The sequence below is a fragment of the Cebus imitator genome, unplaced genomic scaffold, assembly GCF_001604975.1.
Source record: "Cebus imitator isolate Cc_AM_T3 unplaced genomic scaffold, Cebus_imitator-1.0 Scaffold120, whole genome shotgun sequence".
NCBI classification, from domain to species: Eukaryota; Metazoa; Chordata; class Mammalia; order Primates; family Cebidae; genus Cebus; species Cebus imitator.
The window spans coordinates 5139011-5165729 of record NW_016107435.1 but is presented as its reverse complement, the minus strand read 5'-3'; the positions used below and the strand labels follow the sequence as shown (position 1 = coordinate 5165729).

Sequence of the window (26719 nt, the reverse complement as noted above, 5' to 3'; positions counted from 1 at the left end):
CGAAGTCTCCTCTGCCATCACTCCACCCCTTCCCCAGTCCCCTCTTTCCAAATGCTTCATTGCACGAAGAGCTCCTGATTTTGCCCAGCTGTGTTTCTCCAGTTAGAACACACATTCCCAGAGTGGCAGACTCCATTGATTTCCTCATCCATATCCTCCATAGCAGCACCTCTGGGCAGGGACGAGGTGTAGACAGCCATGCATTCCTTCTGCAAATACACAAGCCCTGCCACGTGGCTAACAGACTAAAGGTGGGTATGTCAAGCATGGATGCAACATCAGAAAGGAAACCCCAGCCAGAACCACTAGGGACCGGGGTAGCATGCCTGGCGGGCCAGGGGCTGGGGCAGTGGGAGGTCACTGCTGCCTTATCTCCCTGGGGGAGTACACTGCAGGCCACAGCAGACCTGAGAGCCCACACACTCCCTGCATGTATTGGGAGCCTCCCACACAACGCCAGTTCCCACCCAGCGCATGGGGAGCCTTGTTTCCCTCCTGCAAGGCCAGTTCTCCCATCCCTGACCTTGGGAGCCTCAGGACCTCGACTGGCCTCACCATCCATGCGGCCTCTCAAATGTCTCCAGCCCCAAAGGCTGGAGAAGGAACAGCAGCATGAATGGGGAGTACATGGCTTCCTGCTGTCTTGCCCTTTGGGGAATCCCAAGTATTTCCCTGACAGTCCACAAAGAGAGCAAGGCCATAGGGAGAGAAGCTGGAGAAGAGGGAAACAGCCAGGAAAGAGAAGATGAAAGCATCCAGACCAAAGTGGAGTTGGCCAGAGGGACTCCTCAGAGAAGAGGGGAGAGGCAGATCCAGCCGCTGGGAGAGGACGGTCATCTGTCATATGGCCATGCTGTCCCTTGCTCACTGGCTGTGTGACCTTGGGCTGGCCTGTCATGTCTTCAGAGCTTAGTGTCCCCAGTGAACAAACCGGGAGAGCCACGCCTGCCAACCTCCCTCCTTGGGCTGCGACAGAGAGCCAAGGAGACAGTGCGTGAGAGCGCTCGGAACGGCAGATGCCCGACGGAGACAGGAGGCGTCATCCTCATCTTCCTTCTCTGCCCAGCGCTGTGCCTGCCACTGTGCACAGCTGAACAGTTTTTCCTGGTGTCTGATACAGAAAGAAAAATAGACCCTCTTATTCAGCAAGGAGTGTCTGGGTCCCACACAGAGCAAGTGAGTGCATCAAGGAGACGGGGCTTCCTCTTGCTCTCCCGTCCTGCAGCATCCCACTGTCCTTCTGCACGCCATGCTGGGGACACAGGAGGACAAACGCTGCCCTCAAAGCAGGGCAGTGCACACAGGGCCCCTTGGCTAGGCCCTGGGGTGACCATGGACAAGAGCACCCTCTCGTTCCTCTGAGGTTATGACCTACTTCTTTGGCCTTGGAGAGCTATTCACAGCAAAGAGAGGGGGAGGACACAGGCCTGAGGCCCACAGACAGCAAAGGGGATGGCAAAGTGAAGAGAAGCAGCCAAGCCTTCTGTTCCTCCATTGCTCCATCCTCAGCATTCAGCAGCCTTGGCAAGAGAAAGTGACAAATGGGGCTATTTAGGAGGACATGGAGTCCAAGCCCAAGGCTCCAGGAGGCCTTGGATTGCTCAAGTTTCTCTCTGCCCCTCCATGCATGATCAAGTCCACAGTAGTGGGCTCCCTCTGCCATCATCAGAGACCACATGGTGTCAATTTCCTTCAAGCCCTGGACACTGTCCCACTCCAACCATGACCCCTCGACCCAGCCCTTCCAGGCACACTTCTCCAAGGCAAATGTTGTCCTTTTCATAATACATGGTAAGCTTGTAGGTGACCTCTGTGTTCTCTCTAGGCCAGATGTCACTTTTCTCTCTAACATCGGGAGGTCACTCGTCTCCTGGACTCCCGTCTTGCTGTGGAGAACAGACTCTTCCTGGATCAGCAGATTGCAGATTCCTGCCTTTTAGAGCTCTCGTAAGAGAGATGGCATAAAAGAAGGCATGAGAGAGAGGAAGAGGAATAGATAGGAAAAAAGCAGAGAGCCAGCAAGAGAACCAAAATGAAGAGGAGCCACATCCATCCTGGCTGAGACCAAGCCAAGTCTGCCAGGTGAGCTCGGGCAGCAGGTGGATCTGTCCAGAAAACACAAACCCTCTCTGGGCTTGTTTCTTTGGCAGCTTTAGCCTGTTCAGTCGCAGGAAAGCAGCAGCAGGAGACAGGGGGAGAGGGATAGAGAGAGACACTTGACCCTCAATTGGATGAAAAGGTTGCCATATTAAACGAAGGACATCTAGGTTCATTTGAATTTCAGACAATGAATATCTTTTGTTAGCATAAGTATGTCCACGTAATATCTGGGAAATACTTGTACTAAACAGTTTTTCTTTTTTATCCAGAATACTTATTTAACTGGGCATCCAATATTTTTGTTTGTTAGATCTGGCAACACTGCTTTTTGGTTTTGTATTTGAGATGGAGTCTTGCTCTGTTGCCCATGCTGGAGTACAGTGGTGCAATCTTGGCTCACTGCAGCCTCCAGCTCTCCATTTCAAGTAGTTCTCAGCGCTCCCCACCCCACCCACCGTAGTTGGGATTACAGGTATGTGCCACCATGGCCGGTTCATTTTTGCATTTTTAGTAGAGACAGGTTTCGCCTTGTTGGCCAAGCTGGTCTCAAACTCCTAACCTCGACTGATCCTCCCACCTCAGCCTCCCAAACTGCTGGGATTACAGGCATGAGTCACCACAGCCAGCCTGGTAACACTATTTGATGAGCACATAAGCCCCCAGCAAAGGAGAAGAGAAAGCAGGGCTGAATGTGCAAAGATCAAATCACACAAGCAGAAGTCATCTAGATTGACGGGGGTACAGGTGGACTTTCTATAGGTCACTGGTTCTCAAAGTGTGGTCCACAGACCAACAGCATCTATATCAACTGGGAACGTATTCGAAATATAGATTCTCTTGCCCCACCCCACCTCTCTGCCTGGCACTGAAAAAGCAATATCTGAAATTCTAAGGGCAGAGCCCAGCAATCTGCACCCTAACGAGCCCTTCCAGTGATTCCGAGGCAGGCTGAAGTTTGAGAACACGGCCACATGGCACAGGTTTCAGAGATGGACTTTAGGTACCTTTCAGACCTCACATCCTAGTTTCAGCTTTAAATATCCTTACTTTATGGCCTAGCCATAAAAGAAAGCAGTGCTTTGGGCCACAGCGGGAGAAGGCTCATGGTTATGTGGCAAAGAGTGCACGTTATAAACACACACACACACACACACACACACACACACTCCTATCCCCACAGACACACCAGTTACACTTGGATCCCTACTTCCCAGTGCTATGCTTTGGTCTTCACCAAGAGGAAATATACAGAAAATTGTTATTAATAAAACCTCCCTTGATCCAGACTGTAAACACCTTCCCAAAAGCATACTTTCCCAAATTTGTCTCATGTAGAATAGTACTGGGGTGAATTATCCTCACGGAACCCTAAAACTTTGCAATGCTGATCAATACGTGGCTTTCTGGTCTGAAATTCTTTGTTGTTGTTGCTGAGACAAGGTCTCGCTCTCTCGCCCAGGCTGGGCAGCGGTGTAATCTTGGCTCAGTGCAACCTCTGCCTCCCAGATTCAAGCGATTCTTGTGCCTCAGCCACCAGAGCAGCTGGGATTACAGGTGTGTGCCACCATGCCTGGCTAAATTTTTTTGTATTTTTAGTAGAGATGGGGTTTCGCCATGTTACCCAGGCTGGTCTCAAATTCCTGGCTTCAAATGATCCACCTACCTCAGCCTCTCAAAGTGCTAGGATTCCAGACCTGAGTGGAGTTCTTGTTTATCAGGTGATACCTGCTATGTTAGTGCCATGGAAACCAGGTTTGTCCTGGTTGCAGATGTGGAAGAGGAGGGAGAAGAAAGGGAGTTGACATTCACTGAGGACCTACGATGTGTCAGGCGCCATTATCTCATTTAATTTTCTGAACAATCCCACGAAGTAGCATAGTTACACAATGAGGACACAGAAGCTCAGAAAGGCTAGATCGCACAGTCACACACCCTGCAGCCAGCACGCCACGGCCAGGTACGGAGGCAGACAGGAACAGGGGCGGCCGCCAGCACTGCCTGACACAAAGGAATGGGACACTTGAATATTTCATGGAGGGAAAAACGAGTTTCCAAGAAGTGCAAATTACTCATGATAGGCTTCATAGACAATTTATGGAAATGCTGAAAAAATGGCCTTAATAGACCCAAGTGCCTCTGGAATGGCTTTCTGACGTCCCCTCTGGCAGTGCAGGCTTGGTGAAGTGGGCTCAATGCGGTGTGACACTAAGAAAAGGGAAAATGAATGTCACCCACACGGCTGCTTTCTGACCCCTCCAGGCTCACTGTGGACAACCTGATCCTCCATCCTCTCCAGCATCCTCTCGCCACCACTGGTTTCACGAAGTCAAGGACCAACTTGGCTTTCTTCCCTCCCGTTTCTTCTTTACTCTTTCTGCCCAGAATAGCAGCTCCCCTGGGGTGGGCTGGGGAAGAGGACTTCCTCCTTGGTCCAGGTAGTTCTAATAAAGGCTGTCTGCCACCTCCTGGGTCCGGGGGGGGGGGGGACATGACCTGGGCTGGGAAGCCACAGCACCCCTTTCTCCTGGCCACACTGGACTAGAGATAAGGAAATAACATCAGCTAGGTCCTTGTCTGAAGTTTTTCTAATGAAGCAGGCAAGGGAAAGCGTTCTTTTCTTTCTGGTTGTAAGATACCACAGATGTGAACCACAATCCTAGCCTCATAATCATAATAAGAATACACATGCAGCTACCCAGAGGGAGAAGCAGAAACAAGGTATCAAGAAAAGCAAGAGAGAGAGACCAAGACCTATTTGTACTTGAGTCCCTGGGATTCCCTCTGCCCTTTCTATATTGTATTATGTAAGCCAATCGATTCTGTTGTTATTTTTCTTAAGGTAGTTAGGTCTCTGTCACTTAAAACAGAAACGTTCAGCTGGGCATGGTGGCTCATGCCTATAATCCCAGCAATTTGGGAGGCCAAGGGAGGCAGATTACTTGAGATCAGGAATTCAAAACCAGCCTGGCCAACATGGCAAAACTCTGTCTCTACTGAAAATACAAAAATTAACCAGGTGTGGTGGTGTGTGCCTATAATCCCAGCTACTCAGGAGGCTGAGGCAGGAGAATCGCATTAACCAAGGAGACAGAGTTTGCAGTGAGCCGAGATCACGTCACTGCACTCCAGCCTGGGCAACAGAGTAAGACTCCGTCTCAAAAAAAAAAAAAAAAAAGAAATGAAACTAAAAGAAAAGAAACATTCTTGACTACTACTTAGCTTTGCTCTCCAATTCTGCATGATCCTTCTCTGTCCAAGTTCTAAGCGATCAGAAGCAGCACACACTAGAAAGACCACATGGGCCAAAAACAAAACCCACAAAGGGTCTGTCCAGCCCATGCAAAAGAGCCAGGATTGTAGGGGTGTTCAAGTAGGCAGATGGCCAGAAGCAGGCAGGCAAGGGAGCCCCTGGGAAATGAGGTCCTGGAGATGCTGCCCACTGATGCTCAGCAGAAAAGACAATGGCTACACTGGCTACTTCCGGCCTCATGGTTTTGCTCCTCCAGCCCTAAAGGGGACTTACCATGCCATGGCCAGAAATAAACACGGTGGGACTCTCTCCACTGACAAGCATGCATACACCTCCAATAACTCGCCCAAGAGTTTTGCTTAAACAGTAAAAAACCCGCCCCCACGTGGAGATTTTAAATGCCAACGAGACATGTGACACGTGGACTAGCATGCGCAACCCTAGAGGACACGTGCCCAAAGGGACCTCCCGAAACATGCTTGCAAGTAACAACCCCTCATGTCCCTTCATGAATAATCAGGTAAGATTTTCATGAAGTGGGTCCCCCAGCACTAGCTGCTGCTGGCTCACTCTTCTGAGCAGTCTGCTCCGCTTTGTCCTTCAGAGTGTACTGTCTCTTTAAATAAACACTGCTACTGCTATCTTTCCAGCCAGGTCAGCTGGCTCCTCTCTTGGAGCTTACTTTATCTTCCTTCAAGAAACTCTGCTACTTAACTCTCACCGTGCGTCACTTGGCTGAATTCTTTCTCCCAAGTTAGACAAGAATCAAGAATTCCCGCACTTCCTAGTAACAGAAGCACTTCAAAGAGAGTAACTCTGAAGACAGATATCATCAAATTCATGAAAGAAGACAGCACCCGGCCTTGGATTCTTTCTCCAGCTTAACTAGAAGGAATGGCTCAGACAGACATTAACACCAGGGAAAGCTACGTTGCTATCAAAAATGGCAAGGATGTAAATCATGTCGACATATGAAAATTTAAAAATGAAATCATGTTATGTGGTTAAAAAGCTGGAGTTCATGCCCCCTGGTTACAGATGGAGAAAATGTTAAGTTATGAACCAACAAGACTCAGAAGTATATTTCAAAAGATGCTAATAGAAGATACTGTTCATTATGTTCACTTTTAATAAACTTGCCTTAAGATTGTAATCATTTCTTTAACGTTAATTGAAGTAGGCCTCAGGAATCCAGAGTTATTATAAACAATTATTTCTCTGAGCCTTCTGTTACAGAAAGTGTTACTGGTTCTGGAAGCCTCAGCAAATTCAACTGACTCTGTATCCTAAGACAAAGCAGCTGAGACAGAAAAGGCTCCGTCTCAGAGAAGACCTGGCTCCTCACTCCTGGGCTGCTCCAGATCCAAGGAGCTTGCAGGTTAGAGAGAGAGCCTAAGGCTATCCTGGGAAATGACCACCAAACCCTTCAGGATATAACCAAGACCTCGGGGTGGGGGAGCTGCTGGAAGTAAAAATGTTTTATCTCCTGCCATAACAGGTCCTGACTTCCTTGAGAACCCCTCTACCTAGACCCTGCACAGAACCATGCCCAGCAATGAGATCCAGTTTCTGAAGTCACACTGACTGTGTCTGAACCTTGGCTCAGCATCTCACTAGCTGTGTGATCTTGAGTAGGTAATTAAAGGAGGCCTCAGTTTCCTCATCTGCAAAATGGAGGTAACAATGCTACTTATTGGCAGACTGTCTGGTATGGTTTGGCTGTGTCCACACCCAAATTTCATCTTGGATTCCCATGTGTTGTGAGAGGAACCTGGTGGGAAGTAACTGAATCATGGGGGTCAGGTCTTTCCCATGCTGTTCTCATGATAGTGAGTAAGTCTCACGAGATCTGATGGTTATTATAAGGGGCAGTTTTCTTGCATAAGCTCTCTTTGTCTGCCGCCATCCATGTAAGACGTGACATGTTCCTCCTTGCCTTCCACCATGATTCTGAGACTTCCCCAGCCATGCAGAACTGTAAGTCCAATTAAACTTCTTTCTTTTGTAAATTGCCCAGTCTTGGGTATGTCCTTGTCAGTAGCATGAAAACATACTAATACGCAGACCTTTTGAGATTAAATGAAATATCCAGTCAACAAATATGCATATGTGTGTGAACAGTGCAACACATTGGGCACTCCATCAATGCTCACTGATGTCATGATTAACATTAGGAGGCTCCACCACCCAATCCTTAGCATGAGACACCATGCAGAAGGCAGGGCTATGTTCTTCCAAGCCAAAGGGCTATGTTCTCTCTGATCTATTAACAAGCACCTCCTCTGTTAGCACAGGGCCACACAATGAGGGTTCATTACCATCACTGCATGGTAATCTAAGTTCTCTGACATTGATATCATGGCTCCATTTTACTGATAAGGAAACAGAGGCATAGAGAAGTTAATTAACTCACAACACAGTAGCAAGGCCAGGAGACAGGTTCAAATCCTAGCCCCAAAGCCAATGAGTTTTCCAGATTTTCCCTTCTGCCGTGCTGCCCCTAGTCCCCAACTCTGCCCAGCCCTCTCCCCATGCCCCTCTCCCAGTGTTCTGAAGCCACAGAACGAAGAAGATTTCTTTCTCTCCTGCAGCCATCCAAGGGAGTCACTGTGGTGCCACCTGCCTCCTTGGCTCCCTTTTCCCATCCAGCCTGGAGCTCACCCAATGTCCCCTCTCTCCTCTGGGGGAGTCATGAAGGTGACCATGGGAAATGACTTAAGACAGCTGCAGCTGAAGCACTGAACCCCAGCTGACCAGAAGGAGTCAATCAAACCCCAGCCACCACCAACAGACCCATATGCCAACCACAGCAGGGGGTCCAAGTCTGCTCTGGAAGAGGGTGAGGAGGGCCTGGATGGGACAGAGGCCAACCCAAGTCCACCTGGATCTTCCCATAAGGCCCAGAGATGGGAGCCAAGGCCATGTCCTTCTCCATGAGATCGCCATTGGATACACTCCTTCATGTCCTCCAAAAGCACAAGCAGATGGGCAGATCCCCTTCTCTCCACTTTCCTCCAGTCCCTTCGCCTATGTTCCAAACCTCTTGTTACCCGGGAAGAGCAGAAAGAATTAAACGTATGCATCATTTGATTTTAATTGAAGGACTGTTCTATTTCATTGAACTGCTAAGTAAGCTGAACAAGAGATTGTGTTTACATAAGCAAACCCCGAGTCACTATAGACTTGCTGTCACATTAAGTCAATACTTATGAAGGCTCTCTATTTAATTATTCAGTGAGGATTGACTTATTATTGTGTTAAGAGTGTGGTTAGCCTTGAGCTAGGTAGCCAGCCAGCTGAAAGATTTCTTTCAACTTTCTCTGAATGCTGATATGGTTCTTGCTGGTGGAACAAGGATAGGTTTCTTCCCTCTCTCCCTCCCACTCTTCCCCTCCCTCCTGCTCATGAGTAAAAAGCACCAGGTTTACTCCCTTGAGTAGGGAATGGGAGGTGCCCCTGCAGTGGTCAGTCTCTCAAATGGTCTTCCTAGACCAGTAATTTGTCCTAAGACCTTGTCACCTGAAGTCTCATTAGCCAAGTTCTTCTGTTCTTAGTTCTGACAGCTCTAGCCTTCATTCTTTCCATTCCTGACTCTGAGTACTTCCTACTCAAAGACCCAGATCCATCCCCCCAGCTCTGTTACTCCCAACATTGCCTCTCCCTTCAACCTCCACAGAATGTGTTTCTCAGCCTCACAATCCATACAAACCCCATTATTTCACGGCATATTGTTGTAAAGATTCAGATAGGTTATTGTATCAAATCACATTTCCTGAAACATAATACACGAAGAAAAGGTCAGAGATGAATGTTCAGCCTAAACTGAGTGGCATTTTAGGCTGAGCATAAACTTCTTCTGAGAGGCAGAAGGCAGAAGGCACAGTGGCTGAGAGCAAACGCCAGGCACCAAATACCCTGGGTTCAAGCCCCAGCTCTGCCAGTCACAAAGTGTACAGCCTAGAGCAACTCACCATTCTGTGACTGAGCTCCTCATCCATAAAAGGAGGCAAGGAGTTTCTGGCAAGAGTAACCGAGATTCCCAAGAAGCACCAGGGACCATGCCTGGCATGCCAGCCTCGGCTGTGATGAGGAGCCCTGTGTATTTCTAGTCTAAGTCCCTGAAAGAGAAGTCCCTGGGCTTCTACAGCCCATCTTTGCCAGCCTGATCCCCATCCATGATCAGGATGTACTGATCTCTATCATCTCATCTCTCCCATCCCAAACCCTGTAGCAACTTCAAACACACACGTTCCCCAACCGTGATGTTTCATACGCCTTGGTCCTGTGTTGCTTCCCTTGCTGAGAAAGCATTCCCCCAAACACTTGCTCCTTACTTTCTCCATTTCACCCTTCCAAACCCAGCTCAGGTACCAGTTCTTCCAGAGAACCTTCCCTAAATGCCTTGCCCCAACTCTAATCATGTTTCACAAACTCCACTTATTGCACTTGCATCATTGTATCACAACGCACATTTTTCATATCTGTTTCTCGTATTAAGCTATGAATTCCTTCAGAATAGAAACCATCTGATTCATGTTTAAATCTTCAATGACCAAAGAAGTGGCTGACATGCAAAGGGGACTCAGTTGCCATTGAATAGAGGGAGGAAGAGAATGATTAAGGGAAAAAAATGGAAGAGAGCAAGGGAAGGAGGAAGGGAGGGAGGGAGAGACGGAGGTAGGAACTGGGACTGTGTCTGGAGGCATGGAGGACTTTCTCCTAAGCAACAGGAGATCCAAGAACTCTCCTAACACTTCCCCTTGAGTAATAAAATTATAGGCAGATCTTCAGCTAGCAGCACAGCAAAATGTGTCAATGTTTCATTAACTTGAGCACCAAGATAGCTCAGCTCCCAAAAATGCCCTCCAGTGTGTCTGCCTTTCCCCCTTCCTCTTATTCTGCCTGGTGGTGGTTAGAAACTTGGAAAAGTGTCTCTGCTTTTTCTGATAACAGCCATTCACTAAAGGAGGCCCCAGTGGCCTGCGAGAATTAACACACATCCTTAAGCACCACTCTTAACATGAAGAAGTGCCTTGGCAACCTACAGAGGAGAATCCACAGTGTTCCTATGAGGAAAGGCTGGGTAGAGTGTCCATTCTCAAACAAGCAGAAGGGCAAAGGAAGTCAGAGATGAGGTGGAGGATTTGGGTCAAAACGCCCGCTGCTTACAAGCCATCAAAAAAACATGACTGTACCTCTCCACGCTTACGTGGCTGTGATACCCACACAAAAGAGTGTTTGGGAGATAAAACCAAACCACCCTATGCAAAACTAGCTCTGAAAAACAGAATTCACTCGGCAGGGCACGGTGGCTCATGCCTGGAATCCCAGCACTTTGGGAGGCCAAGACAGGTGGATCACGAGGTCATGAGATCAAGACCATCCTAGCCAACATGGTGAAACCCCGTCTCTACTAAAAAATACAAAAATTAGCTGGGCGTGGTGGCGTGTGCCTATAGTCCCAGCTACTCGGGAGGCTGAGGCAGGAGCGCTGCTTGAACCTGGGAGGTGGAGGTTGCAGTGAGCTGAGCTCATGCTACTGCACTCCAGCCTGGTGCCTGGCAACAGAGCATGACTCTGTCTCAAAAAAAAAAAAAGAAAAGAAAAGAAAAGAAAAACGCAGTCCACTTGGACCCCAAATCTCTTCAGCTTTTAACACAGGAAGCAAAGCAGGGAGAAAGACAGTGGTATGAGTAACGTGGGCTGGATCCTGCCCACCACATCCCAGACCCAACAGGAAGCAGGGAGGGCCAGGTGTGGCTGGGGTCTGCTCTAAAAAAGAACAGAGAAAATACATTCTCAGAGCCACAGGCTTCAGGGGGCAATGAGCCCTCCATTCCAAGCCTTCTAGAGAAAACTGCGTAGACAAATATTTTTCCTAGCAGGCAAATATCTGGGCAGCTATGCCACCACTAGGAGTCTTTCTCATTATATACACTAATGAGAACGCTGTGCTTCTCTGGAGCAATTTATCAAGGCAACATCCATTATAAATGACATTTTTCCTGAACTAACAAAGGATATGAGACTGGGGGGAACCAGTTAAAAGGAAATGTTTAGCTGATCCCAGAAACCATTCAGAAATTAATTACACACCCCCTTGCTAGCCAGCGCTTTTCCCTTTCTGTGCCCGTCCTCCTACTTGGACTCCCTGCCCTGTCCGCCCACCTCCTGGCCACCTGAGCCAGGAGCCAGGGAAGGGAGCCACATAGGCTCCCAGGAGTACAGCGCCTTAGGAGGAGGGCAAAGTCTTAACAGCAACATCACTGGAGCATGTAAGACCAGATTATTTGTGGTCCCAACTTGCTGATGCAAGATGAAAAATACGGCAAACTGCAGCTGCTGAACTCAGCTGTTTTTCTTTTTCTTACTTCTTTCCCCTTAGCTGAGGTTAGTGTTTTACGAAAAGGGCTTAACAAAAACTAAAATCTATGAACTGGGGGTTCCAACCTGTCAGCTTAAGGTCAGGTGCACAGAATACCGCATCCAGGGGGGAGACAGCATGGGCCCTTGGTCTTGTCCACATGTAGTGAGCTCTCCCACGTGTCCCCACATGCAAACCCACGCGAAGGTCCTGCCACTCCAACAGACGCATGCATGGCCACACAGTGAAGAAGTCCCCTTTCCCCCCCTATCAGAGGCCCTCTCCCTAAGCCCTAAATCCTGGGTCCTCTCTATTTCTACCCTCCAACTCCACAACGGGTGATGACATTAGATGTACCTTTGTTTGACATCAGAGGATGGGAGGGGGCATGCCCATGGCCTGGGAGCCAAGGTCTCCCCATATAGGTAGTGTGTGCACCAGCGCTGACTACACAGAGCTACAGTCTAGCAATGGATCTGCTCCCACCAGTGCCTCCCCACATGCAGTGGATTGGATAAAAATCAGGGGACACGGAAGACCACTCAGGCCAGGGAAAGCAGACGGTCATTGGGTCCCTCTGGATTAGTTACCAACCTTCTCAAAATCTCTGCTGTAAAGAAATTGGGCATCAGGACCCGGGTGCTTCTTATAATTTGAACTGGTGCCTCTGGCTTCATCCAAGGAGAAGATAAAGCATCCAAATAGACTCTTCCTATGGGGCAGAAAAAGGATGGGGACTCCTCTGTAAAGTTCTAACACCAAGCAAGAAGGAACAAGGAGACTTTTCCTAGCTCATCAAGAGTTTGAATCCATTTATCTTAGAACAAGCAGGTTCAGGCATCTGGCAAAGTTCTTCACTTGGTCTACTGGAGTCCCTCTCACCACCCTGCAGGGCTCTGCCAGGGGACAGGATATAGAAGTACAAGGTACCAAGGGAAGAAAACTCCTGAGTCTGAATCCTGACACAAGGAACGCCAGCAAGGCCAATGAGACTGCAGAGAGCAGAAAACAGATCCAGCCACGGAAAGCTTTCTGGAGCTGGAATCCACACATTCCCCGGAGAGCCTGGATGCATGAGCAGAAGCCTTTCCAGGCACCAGGGCTCCAGTGCAGCGCAGGAGGCCCCTGAGGGGTCCACCACAAACCTCTGATTCTCTCCAGTAGGGGGAAGGAACAGGCCCCCCAGGTCTGCTGGGAAGGCTTTTGGGCCCCCAGGGAAAGTTTGCAGCAGTAGGGAAGTTCACCAAGACCACTTGCTCAGTCTTCCTCTCAACAGGCTAGAAACTGGGCTGGCCATAAGCTCATTGGCCCGGCAGCACGCCCTGCAAAACAAACTCCAGTTCCTTCATGCCGCGTGCGCAGCAGGCATCGGGGGTGCTAAATCAAAGGCAACCTTGGTGTGTCAGCCAAGAGGAGTCCCCACAGCAGGTGGCAGAAGACAGGGGCTGACTCAACACACAGGCCCCAGGGAAGGAAGTCAGAGCAGAAGGAATAGGGTGCTTGGAAAGCCAGAGACCATGGCCCAGGCTCATCAGGAAATGAGAGGCCATCTGCCCTCAGAGGGGACAATATCCTCATAGCCACAGAATCTGCAGGGAGAAAAGCAAACCAGGATGACAACCTCTGACCCCAGCCCCTAGCGAACAATCCTCCACTTCCTGCACAGACAGGTAATGTGCCCAGCAGCAGAGCCTGACAGTATCTTCCTGCAGATCGTCTTGCACAGGGGACCTGGCGTTTCTTGGTGTTCCGTTTCACTGCCCCTTGGCCTACTGGAGGTATACCAGATGTCCTTACAGGCAGACTTTCATCCAGGTATTGCTGGGAGGTCAGTGCAAGGGGAGTTGAGAAGAGCAAGTAGATTCCCAGTATCACTGCTCTGGAACCGAGCATCATGAGTTCTGATACACACAAGTTGGCGGCAGGGAGGGAAGCCGACCAGGTGCATAGCTTGTAGGAGGACTATTCCTTGAATGGCCATTTGATAGACTCCTCTGCAGTAGTAGGTCTGCAAGTAATGGACTGCTAAAAAACACTGCTGGAAGGCCTTAGGCAAAGCCCTGTAAACCAGAGGCAAACAGGAAATGGCAAGTGGAGACCAGATGGCTGGTGATCTGCAAGCAAAGGACCTGCAGGGAGTGAAGCCTGACATTTTAATGAAGGTACTCAGGGCCCTGAGACAATGGTTAGGCCGTGTGCATAGAAATAACATAAAGGAAACAAGAACAATCCCATCCCAGGAGCGTTCAGGAGTTAGCAGGGGATGTGTCAGTCCCCATGACAACCCCACAAGCCTCACCCCTAGGCTCAAATACAGGTAGCACATGGAATGGCATCATACAGAGTTCCTGATGGTGGAAGTCTCTGTGGGACACATAAGATGTCTTGGCTAGGCTGCAATGGCCAGCAGCAATAGAGACCAGTCCCATAGTTCCTGGACAGTGGCACAGTCCCTGGACACCAGCACAATCCTTGGACACCGGCCTTCCCGGCCAGAGCTTCCTCCTACTCACCCTCACACTGCAAACCTTCCCCAAACCCATCCTTCTTGACTGACTCTGATGTGAAAAGGAGTTGCTAGGGGCAGCAACAGACATGACTGTGGGATGTTACCCGAGCTCCCATCTTCAAAGCAGAGCCAGCCAGTCTGGAGAGGCTGAGAAGCCAAAACTAATACCAGTTCATCCCAAGGAGATTTCTGACTTCCTCCTGAAACAGCGACCTCAGGGCTGGCTTGTTCCGATCCAGCTCCTGACAAAGAGTGAGACCTGCAGACCAGATCCTACTATAAGGCAATCCATCAGCAGCTGTGGTCAGCAACAGGGTGCTGAAGGGACTGGGTGGCTTCAAAAGGACACGAGGTTGGGGCAGAAGCCCTTCACAGAGGCCCAGGGCCCAGCCTGGGGTGGGAGGACAGCCACCAGTATGCTGAGCCCACCGAGACATGCAGGCTGAAACCTGTACTTTAGAAACCTGTATTTTTATGCTATTTATGTTTTCTGTAATTATTTCCTTTTAGTCCTGCCTTTACATTTACTAAGAGACCAATCAAACTCGTAATAAATAACAACAACTAACAATTGTGAGTGTCTACCATGTGTTTGCTAAGCACCTCTAAAAGCATTAGTGCATTTAATCCTCAGGAACACCCTGAGACACACAGGTAGTGCGAAATTCCCCACTCCACAGAGAAGGAAGCCGAGGCTTAGAGCCACTAAATGATTTGTGGCCCAGCCAGGAAGCATGGGGCCTGAACTTGAACTCGGGTCTCTCTGCGGTGCAAGCCCAAACCCCACGTGTCCTCTTGGAGGCATGCACGGGTGGGGCCGCTGTTCCAACATGCATCCAGCATCACCCTCTGGGGTGGGGTGTGGTGATGGCAGCAGAATCCAAGAGACCCCAGGATGGGGGTGACAGTCACAAGGGCAGAGCCAGAGCTGCCTGACCTTGAATGTGGTGGCTCTCTCTTAAGAGTCCCTTGAGCTAGGTTCTGGGTTTTGCTGCCAAGAGGAAGACCAAGCCCTTGCAAGGAGGCAGCCCCCTACTCCTAGCATCTGCCCTCAAAACAGTGGTCTCTCTCCATTGTCTCCCTCTGCTGAGAACACTACAGTCATCCCTCACCCCGCATGGACTCCACCCACCCTCTCCAACCAGAGCTCTGGCACCCACCCACTTCCTCTCCCTGTCCTCAGAAATCCCCCTTCGCATTTCCAGGTCTTTCCTGGGCTGCACCTGCGCATCCAAGCTCCTCTTGCCCAGCTCTCAGGGGGTATTAACTGTCATGAAGGCAGCTGGGTACAACCCACTTTAGGGGTCACAGCAACATGAACAAGACAGTCCTTCTCTGGCTGGTGATAGCCCTTGGAGAAGCATAGGACATCCTGCCTCACTAGCTTCCTAGGGCAGCTGTAACAAATCACCACAAACTCAGTGGCTTAAATAACACAAGTTTGTTCTCTCACAGTGCTGGAGGCCAGATGTCCAAGATCGAGGTGTTGGCAGGGCCTTGCCTCCTCTGAAGGTTTCAGGGAGGGGCCCTTCCTTGCCTCATCCGGCTTCCGGTGGCGCCCAGCATCCCGTCGCTTGTGGCTGCACCACTTTAGTGCCTGCGTGCCTCATCTCGCCTTCTCCCCTGTGTCTTTCTGTGTGTCCTCCCGTCTTATAAGGACACCGGCCACTATATTTGGGGCCCACCCTACTGCAGTATGATCTTATCTTAATTACAACTACAAAGACCCTATTTAAGAAAAAAAAAAAAAAAGGCCAGATTCTGAAGTTGTGGGTTTGGAGACATTATTTAACCCACTACACTCATCAATCAGCTTCTGTTTCCACGAGAGGTTTGGTCTCACTTCCCCAGCCCCAGCTTGATTCAGATGCAGGCTGAACGTTCTGTGTGTCGGTGGTCACTCCTCCAAGGACAGGCTTTCAAGCTCCAGGGTCACAGGCTCTGCTGCCCACCTGGGGCTGGGCCCTACCCCATGGAAGTGGGGGGACAGGGCCTCTCTCGCCTCTGCTAGGAGCTTCTTTATGTAAAAACAGAGGATGAGGGTCCTTCCAGGTGCAGTCCCCAGGCTCTGAACCCTGAGTGACCCACTGGGGCCCAAGTGCCAGTGTGCTCCTCTCCTCCCCCTGTGCTCTGCCAGGGCAGAAGTCTGTGGAGCTTGAGCCCCAGCGCACCACACCTGGACACCATCTCCCTATCATGCTCCTTGCAGGAGGCAGGCTGGATGCCCAAAGGCATGGTTCGGGTTCCCAGATTCCCGTTGCCCTTTGAGCAAGGCCATCCATGCTCCGGCCCAGGGTTAGAGAGGCCACAGTCAGCCAGAACAGTCAGGTGGGCACTGCTGCTCCTCCTCTGCCAGCAGACAGCAGCCTCCCCACATGGGCCTGTCTCAGTCTTTGAGGCCCAGGCCAATTGTCTGTCCTCTCCTTCCCCCCACCGCGGTCTCTCTGCAATGACAGCCCACGTCCAGGGACTGTCCGGATTCATAGGAAATACTTTGATTATTTTCCAGAAGATAAATCAATGGGGGTTATTTTCACAGTAAAAACGCCAGCTGGATATTAAAAGACAAGTTTGTAGATGTACCGTGCAGGTGAGTCTGGGCCGCTCTTCAGCCCAGGCACACTCCTTCTACCATCAGAAGATTCTAGAAAATGCACAGGCAGGGGCGACATCAGAAAATAAACTTCTCATCACACATATTAGGCACACATTAATAGACGGTAGAAAGTAACTGGCCGGGAGCAGTGGCCCATGCCTGTAATCCCAGCACTTTGGGAGGCCAAGGCAGGCGGATCACCTGAGGTCGGGAGTTCAAGACCAGCCTGGACAATATCATGAAACCTCATCTCTACTAAAAATACAAAATTAGCCAGGTGTGGTGGCACATGCCTGTAATCCCAGCTACTCAGGAGGTAGAGGCGGGAGAATCGCTTGAACCTGGGAGGCGGAGGCTGCAGTGAACTGAGGTCGCGCCATTGCACTCCAGCCTGGGCAACAAGAGTGAAATTCCATAACAAAAAAAAAAAAAAAAAAAGGAAGTAATTTAGTTTGTCGGACTCCCAGTCCACAGGCTGCCACACAGCACTGATTCCAGGTATGGGCCCTAGTGCCCCAAGGATGACTGTCCACTGTGGTTCTCAGCCCTCACTATGAACAGAATCCCCCAGGGAACCCAGGACACACTGGATTCTCGGGCCCTACATCCAAGGGGTTTACATCCAAACCTGTTTCCACAGGTTTTGGGAAAGACCCAGGAAGTAGCTTTTTTTTTTTTTTTTTTTGAGATGGAGTCTCACTCTGTTGCCCAGTCTGGAGTGCAGTGGCACTGTCTTAGCTCACTGCAACCTCCACTTCCTGGCTTCAAGCAATCCTCCTGCCTCAGCCTCCCAAGTAGCTAGATTACAGGCACCCGCCACCACACCTGGCTAATTTTTGTATTTTTAGTAGAGACAGGGTTTCACCGTGTTGGCCAGGCTGGTCTCCAACTCCTGACCTCAGGTGATCTGCCTGCCTCGGCCTCCCAAACTGCTGGGATTATGGGGATGAGCCACCGCACCCAGCCTGGAAGTAGCATTTGAATAAGCACCATGATGGATTGAGATGGGGGTCCACAGACCACATCTGGAGAGACAGTGCAGGATGCCATGGAAAACACAACCCTCAGAGTAGCCCCTGCTTCAAGTTTCTGCTCGACACTATCATAAATAAGCCATGTGACCTTGGGCAAGTCCCTTAACATCTCTAATCCTCAGCGTCCTTATCTGAACACAAAGAAATTCTAAGAGTGACAACCTCAAAGGGTTATAAAGAATACATTGCTCGGTCTGAGATGGAAATTCCTAAAATGGTGACACAGTGGCTAACACACGAGAGCTCACTCAGGATCACCTTAGTCTACTGGATGGAGGGGGCAGGTCTCCTCTGAAGCCTTGCTGTCTAGGGTCTGCACAGCAGAATCTGTGCCTGAGTGGTGGACTCCACAGTGGTACCCACCACATGGGGCAGTTCAAGACCAGAGCAGGACAGGGCCAAGCCAGGCCTGGCAAAAGCAGCCAGCCCAGGCGACCCTGTTCATCTCCTATCTCCCTGGGCCTTTATTAGCAGTCATAAAGCTCTCGGCCTCATCCTGGCTGAGCTGTCGGGCAGGAGAGAGTAGACAGGAGCCAAGTGTGGTGGGTCATGTCTGTAATCCCAGCTGCTCATGAGGCTGAGGTGGGAGGATCGCTTGAGCCCAGGAGTTCAAGGCTGCAGGGAGCGGTGATCACACCACTGCACTCCAGCCTGGGCAACAGTGTGAGATCCTGCCTCTACAAATTTTCTTTGCAAATGGATAGGCATTCCCACTGGCACCTGAGTATTAAAGGAGAGCAAGGCTGCCCCTCCCCTCCAGGCCCATGGGGAGTGGCCGGGGTCCTCTTCAAAAGATCCCCAAGGGAAAGAAGGTCCCAGAGAGTGAGAGCTCAGCCTGGAGACCCATCTGCCCTTCCTCGCACTTAACAGATTTCCCCTCTTCACATCCGTGGAGAAATTGCGCTTCACTGTCATTAAAGAAGATGGCAATCTCCTTACAGAAGGCGCACCCACAGTGCTGTCAGAATCCAGACACACACACACAAGCTCACAAGGAAATCCATCTCTCAAGCCTACACACACCGTGGTACAAACCCACGTTCACAGCCCAAGGAATCCACACACTGAGTCTCCCCTCCCTCTCACAGCCGCCCTGATGGGCTTCTCAGAGTCACCAGAGAACAACTCTCCTCTCTACTCTTCCAGACTACGAGAATTAAGAGACCACATCCCGCCCTGGCCTGGAGCTTCTGTTTCTGGGCCTGAGAAGCCCAAATACTAAACAGAACAGCTGGTGGGCCCAAGCGTGCTCCCAGACCTGGGAGGCCTGGGATTCGAGAGGCAGAGATTCCACGACACTCTGGGAAGACGACCCGTCACACACCAGCCCACCCAAGAGAATCCAGGGAGGAGGAGGAGCCGCAGGGTGGACCCCGAGGGCCTCTCTTGGTGGGAGGGGTGGCCTTGTAAAGGTGTTTCCTGGATTCTCGGTGTTATGGCACAAGAAGGGACCTTAGAAACCAGGTCACTTGGCTGGGTGTGGTGGCTCACACCTGTAATCCCAGCACTTTGGGAGGCCAAGGTGGGTGGATCACCTGAGGTCCAGAGTTCGAGACCAGCCTGGGCCACATGGTAAAACCCCGTCTCTACTAAAAATACAAAATTTGCCAGGCATAACGACACATGCCTGTAGTCTAGCTACTTGGGAAGCTGAGGCAGGAGAATCATTTGGAACTCGGGAGGTGGAGGTTGCAGTGAGCTGAGATCGTGCCACTGCACTCCAGCCTGGGCAATAAGAGTGAAACTCTGTCTCAAAAAAAAAAGAAAAGAAAGAGAAAAAAAAAAGAAACCAGGTCACCCATCCTCTCACAACAGAAACGAAGGAGCTGTAGCCAGAGGGGTACATGGGTTACCCAAGGTCCCGCCTCAGCCCCTATCTGCACCACAGAGGGAGCGAGGGTTTGAGACCTTCGTGGCAATGCAGAAGGAGAGACCCTCTCCTAATTCTCCCAGTGGCTCCTAATTCTCCGAGTGCCTCTCTAGCACCATTGCCCTCTCTATCTCACACACATGTAAACACGCACAGGCACTGCACTCAGAAACACACACAGTCCATGCAAGCTCACTCAAACTTGCAGAAGCACGACACAGGCGGAATGGCCACAGAACGCACAGCGCTTACAGTCCCACCTCCCAGGGCAGCACGCAATTATGAATGCCCTGAGCCCCTGGTTCTCCTGAACTCCTATCTTCCCTCCTCCCTTTCCCCAAATTCCAGAAATAAGGTAAATCATAGGGTATGAAGCACAGAATTTGAGATAAGTATTAATTATCAAGATAAAGGAGCAAGCCCAGAGAGGATCCATGTGTTCCCTGAGGTTTCCACAGTGCAACAGGGTAGATTTAGGGGTGGGACCCAGGAATTCTGGTCCCGGGCTCCTTCCCTTCCTTGTGCTGGGGATACTAACGTGGCTTGCATGTCCCTTCACTTGAAAGCGGCCCTGCCAAGTGATGCCCTCTTCTGCCTGATCCTCTCAGCACCCCTATCTAGATCAAGTGTTACTGTCACCATCACCAACTCGCTCAGTGTCATGTGGTGAGGCAGTGACAGCTTTAGCATGAGAGCCTCATCTTCTGCGTCAATGTTCTATGCTGGTGCCACAACCCCACCGAGACCAAACCATCCTCATCAAATCCCGGGACCCACCGTCTGTGACAAAAACACAGGGTCAAATTATGTTAGGATAGGTCACCAGGGAGAGCTGAGGACGACGAGGATGTAGCCATGTCATTTAGCAAAGAAACAGAGAGGAATCTTGGAAAGTCCATCATCCAATGGCCAATTCTAATTCCAAGAGGCCTTCATATGCCCTCTTCTCCCTTTTCCAAAGTCATCATAAAATATATTTTTTTCATCAAAAAGGGCTCCCCCAAAACAGCACATTTGTAGGTCACTAATCTGGCAGCCTGCCAGGAATGAGGAAGTCCCAGGAGCAGACGATGTAAAGTTTGTTCACTAAAACAGATTGTTCACTCCTAAGAAAATCTTTCATGTCTCCACTTCAAGTCTAACAGCTCCTCGTGCATACATAATTCCAACGTGCTCTGTTATCTGGTTTTCCATGCCACGGAAAACTAGCAAAGGAGAAAGGGTGATGGAAGGGAGCTCCAAAAGGCAGACAGAACCTGCAGGAAGAAGTGACAGCAAACAGCGAAGGAGACAGAAATACTAGAAAAGCAAACGACAACTCAAAAGTCACAGTATCTGGGGCTAATTAAGGTGGGGGGGCCAACAGTTCTATGTAAGTCAGTGGCACCTGAAGGCATGGCGCAAACCACCTGTGCGACTTCACCCACAGTCAAGAATAGCACCGTGTCACCAAGAAGGGGAGAAGGCGCCTTCTACTATCTCTGTTTAAGCAGATGAGGGCATTTAAGAACTTCACAAGTATGTATGGCCCCTGAGTTGGGCCAGGCCCTGGGTCTGATGCAGGGGTGAGTGATGCCACCAGGCCAGGAGCTCATGGCATTACTGCATCGCACATGGTAGAGAAGGAAGCTGGCTCTTACCTACCTACAGACACAGCAGGGGAGATGGAAAATAAATGAGAGGTGGTTTCCTTTCACCTCTATGTGTCCCTTCCAGGCGCAGGATTTTGAGGTTGGGAAGTCTGGTTGTCTCTGTAACTGAGAAGAGGCTTCATTTTCAGAGGCCTTAAGAAGGAAGGTCAAGAGCTGGAAATGCCCAGGGCCTGCCAATTGGAGCAGCTAGAAGGTGGGAAAGGCCACTGTCCTACGGCCCAGATGCGGGTACTGGCAGCTACAGAACAGGGAGCTCCATGGCTGTGAGGGATGAGTCTGCAGAGAGGGGAGAAGGGTCTCTCTCTGTGCAAGTCCAGGGTCAGTGGAGTTTACAGCCACAGGGGCACATGTGTCCACCCAGGCAGAGCTCCCAGCAGACACTGAAGGATCCATCAGGGAGCCCCCATGAGACCAGCAAGAGGAGCAGGAGCACAGATCAGCCTCATCTGTGAGCCCAGCCGGACGGTCCTGCAGGGAACAGACAGGGGAGGGGGCAGAGGGTGTGCTCAGTTCACTGTGGGCTGCATTTCTTGCTAGCCAAGCTGGGGAGGAGGAACTTATAGGAACTTACAGGAATTCGAAAAACCAGGAAAAGCAAACACATGCTGAGCATTGTGGAGCTAAATCCACACACTTAACCACTTCAATGCGTAAGAATAGCTCTGATAGAGAAAAGATGGACAGGCTTCAAAGCCTGATGAATGGATACTTCCAAGCCAGGGGAACCTGTTCCTACAAGACCCCAAAGGCAGGAAAACCAGAGGCAAGTCACCATTTCAGGGAGGCCAGCAGTGCCAGGAAAGGCCACTGCGGATGCAGAAGCAGAGGCAGAAGTCTTAGCACCCAGGTTCTTTTGAAATAGTCGGAAGAGCCCTGGGGTGTGAGTGCAATGAAAAGTTCATTCTGAGGACTTATCTGCTGGCTGCTGGCTGCCGGGCTGTTTGATTGCAAAATCCATTTCCAAATGGCCTGCTCATTTGTGAGAAGCTACAGGGGACTGTATATCAAGAGAGGCCACCCCCCGAAATGTTCCACATCCCAGGCACACAGATTCCTTGGGCTGCAGCCGCTCCTGGTCCACGCTGACCCACCCTGCAAGCACCGACCTCCCCCGCCTCTCCCAGGCTTCCCGAAGATCATCAGATCAGCAGACACCTACTCCATGCCCTGGCCCTGGCCTGCCCAAACCCCAAGGTCAGGGAGAGGAGGCTCCTTTCTCATTAGAATGAACAGATGACAACTCGCTGCATTCTTCCCCAGCATCGGGTTAGAATGAAAGGTGAAAGCACACAGTCCCACCACAGAGGTCTCATCCTGCACCCCCAAGCCTGATCATCCGCCCATTCAATTCTAGGAGGAGAGAGAGGGCGAAAGGAGAGAAAGCCTTGGCCCCTCCCCGCTTTTAAACACCTGGCAGGTTATCCCAGGCCCAGCAGGACCCGTGGCTGAGCCGGGGGCCACTCACTGGATACCCTGCTCTAGTTAAAATACATCTCTCTGCAGCATTCAGAAAATAGCTATCTACAGTATTGCTTTCAGCTATAATGGAAAACTGATGGCTTTTATCTCCCCAACTTTATGACTATTGATGGGATAGAGGCTGAGGTTTGATGACCATTTAATAGCCGACCCCGCGCAGTTAGAGGAGCATCAGAAAGCAATGAAAGCGCCAAGATGATTGTCTGGCAGAGAATCCTCCGCTGAGGTCCAGGAAGCAAAACAACCATCCTCCCCAGACTCCGACAAAAGAAAAAAAATCAAAGTCATCATCATTTCTGTTTCTCCCCACTCCTTTCTGCCATTGACCTCTGGGAGGTAGGTCCATAGGGGAGGGAGTGTGGGGGACCAGAGCGATGCAGGCCTGAGTCCTCATGGATGGAAAGGGGACCCGTGCTTTTTGAACTGGGGGCCTCCTCCACCGATGGGCTCCCTAACACCCCAACCCCTTCCTGCCCCACCTGCAGCATAAAGTGGACTGGCTAGACTTCCGGAAGGAGTGGAGGGGCTCAGGGTCATCTGTTGGCTCCCTGGGAAAGAGCTGGAAGAAAAGGGGAGGAAGCAGAGGCAGTTTTTCCTTTTGCTAAGGCTGGGCTAGCCTGAAATCCAGCTGGTGTTAGAACTTCTACCCACCACTAAAGACCAAAAGCCATTAGCAGGACTCTGCACGTATCCAATCACCCAGCCTTCCTTGCCCACTCTGCCCCTGCTGCCTTCCAGGGGTTCTACCCAACAGCCAGACCTTTCTCCGGCTAGAACCTGACCAGGTCTGCAGGCCAGCAGAGTCAGAGAGCCACCCTTCCCGACCACTGTCCGTGCTGAGTCTGGTCTCTCTAAGGAACCCCCACTGGCCCAGCCTTCTTAAAGGCGAGGTTTCATAAGTCCAAATAAAAGCAAAGAGAATATGGCCAGGTGCTCATTGCTGTGTTGTTTTTGTTTTTCTTGAGACAGGGTCGGTACTCTGTCACCCAGGCTGGAGCGTCATGGCATGACCACAGCTCACTGTAGCCTTGCCTGGTCTCACATTTTTTAACTTTGCAACATTCTAACTACCTTCATGGTGGTTCTCTTTTTTTCTGTGACAACCTAGTGAGTTGTTCTAGACAGACTTGATTCTGCCCATTCTTTTTAATAAGGAAACTAAGGGTCAAAGACGTTGTATCTCTCAAGCCTGGGGCACAGGCTTTTGACCCATTGTCCAGTTCGTCCTGCGTCATGGAGGCTGCCTCGAAGAACAGGGCACCTGCCCAGGGAGGCGAGACCTGACCTTCTGTCTGGGTCCTGTCACTCCTTAGCTGTGTGACATTGGGCAAATAACTTTACCTCTCTGGGCTTCAGCTTCTTTCGTCTGTCAGATGAAATTGTGCAGTGATGATCTTTTATATCTCCTCTGTCTCAAGGTGTGAAAGAAAAATATCTTGGGCACCAAAATCACTAAGCTAAAAGAAAAATTCAAGCTGGGAACTGTACTGGGCAAACCTGCCTCTCATTCTATTCAAAGTCGTCCCTCCGCTCACTGAGGACAGAAGCTCAAAAGAATGCAACCCTTTGCCTCTCACCTCTTGGAAGCCCTCTCCCGCTTTGATTTGCCTCACCTTTCCGGACCACACCAATGTTCATCTGACAGATATTGATTGATATCTCATGTCTCCCTAAAATGTATAAAACCAGGCTGTGCGCCGACCACCTTGGGCATATGTCGCCAAGACTTCCTGAGATTGTGTCACGGGCTCGTGTCCTCCGCCTTGGCAAAATCAACTTTCTAAATTGACTGAGGCCTGTCACAAAGGTGAAGTCACACATCCTGTGGAGTCCATCAGCCATGTTTTCGGCCACTGCGCTGTCTTCCCAGGCCCCATAACTGCTGGCTTTCTAGATAGCATACATTTAACCCATCACGAATGTGTAGAAAGACGTGGAAGCCAAGGCCCCTTATTCACCTCTGCCAGACTCCTTGCTATGAACCATGACAACAGCAACCACCTCTATGCCAGTTCTCCTCAAATACACACAGGGGATGAGGCAGAGTGCTCGGGCCAGTGGGCAGGGTGGTCCAGGGCACAGAGAGCCGCTGAATGGGGACCCACCCTTCCCCACCCACTGCTGGTGCTGAGTCTGGTCTCTCTGAGGACCCCCTATTTGCCCAACCTCCTTAAAGGTGAGGTTTCATAAGCCCAAATGAAAGCAACAAGAATATGGCTGGGTGCTCATTGTTGCATTTTTGTCTTTTTTGAGACAGGATCTGTACTCTGTCACCCAGGCTAGAGTGTCATAGCATGATCATAGCTCACTGCAGCCTTGCCTGACCTCTAGGGCTCAAGAAGTCCTCCCATCTCAGCCTCCTGAGTAGCTGGGGCTACAGGTACACCACATCCTGCTAATTAAAAAGAAAAGTTTTGTAAAGATGGGGTCTCACTATGTTGCCCAGGCTGCTCTTGAACTCCTGACCCAGCCTCCAAAGTGCTTGGACTCCAGGCATCAGCTAAAGCCCCTGGCCACATTCCTGTTGCTTTCAACCACTGTGAACTGCCCAGAAACACTCCCTCCCTGCTGTGAAGACTGCTGGTTCACTCGGGTTCCCCCTCCTCCCCTTCACCTTGGGAAGTCTCACGCCGGGGATCCAAGAGCTCCCTGAGGGTCTTACTGCCTGCGCATCCCCTTCCCCTGGAAAGCCTAGCACGTGGCTGTTCCCTACCATCTGGCAGGCTCAGGTCCAGACACGCATTTCTTAAATGAGCGTGGACAGACAAGTACGCAAAACCAAGCTGCTCAAGACAACCACAGGGACCCACGCCCATTACGAAAAACCAGACTCACAAGAAGCCAGTGGGACAATGTTAACAATGTGTTTAGAGAGAAAAAAATAGCCTACAAAACAACACATACTGTGTGACATCATTTTTATTCAAATATGTACATGTACCTAAAAAACAGCTGGAAGTGTACATTCTCCAAAACGTTAGCCATGGCTTATTTTGGAGTGTTAGGATTGAAGATAATTTCTACTTTCTTTAGATATACCTGTCTTGTCTGATTTTTTAAAAAAAATTTTTAGAGAAAGGGTCTCACTCTGTTGCCAAGGCTGGAATGCAGTGGCAAGATCATAGCTCACAGCAGCCTCGAACTCCTGGGCTCAAGCGATCCTTCCATCTGAGCCTCTCGAGTAGCTGGGACTACAGGCATGCGTCACCATACCTGGCTAATTTTTTTCTTTGTATTTTTTGTAGAGACCTGTCTCACTATGCTGCCCATGCTGGTCTCAAATTCCTGGTCTCAAGCAATCTTCCTGCCAAAGTGCTGGGATTACAGCATGAGCCACTGTCCTCTGTCCTTAAATTATTTTTATAATGAGCACATAGGGCTTTTATATTCAACAAAAGCAGTAAAGTGAATTTCATTTTGAGAATTAGTTAGAAATAGTGAGAGAAAAGAAGGAAAAGAAGAGAGGGGAGGGAGGGAGGGAGGGGAGGAGAGGCCTCCTAAAGTGCATCATCTATTCCTTTCACCTGTCCCAAGAGACAGGCGGTCCGAGTGACACATGCTCAGAAGGGAACTAAAAGAGCCCCCTTCCCCATCACTTCTCTGATGCTGGCAAGGGGGTCTCACCCTAATTTCCAACATGATCATAGAGTTAGTTTGAGACCAGCCTGGCCAACATGGCGAAACCCCATCTCTACTAAAAATACAAAAATCAGTCAGGCATGGGAACGTGTGCCTGTAGTCCAGAAACAGCTACTTGGGAGGCTGAGGCTGGAGAATCACTTGAACCCAGGAGGCGGAGGCTGTAGTGAGCCAAGATCGCACCACTTCAGTCCAGCCTAGACAACAGAGTGAGATTCCCATCTCA

At 50.3% G+C, this 26719-nt stretch overlaps 1 protein-coding gene across 6 annotated transcripts in view; it reads right to left on the bottom strand.

The window, feature by feature from the left end:
* The window catches only part of GFRA2 (GDNF family receptor alpha 2), a 94676-nt gene that overhangs the window by 14920 nt on the left and 53037 nt on the right, over positions 1–26719 (bottom strand). The window lies entirely within an intron of this gene.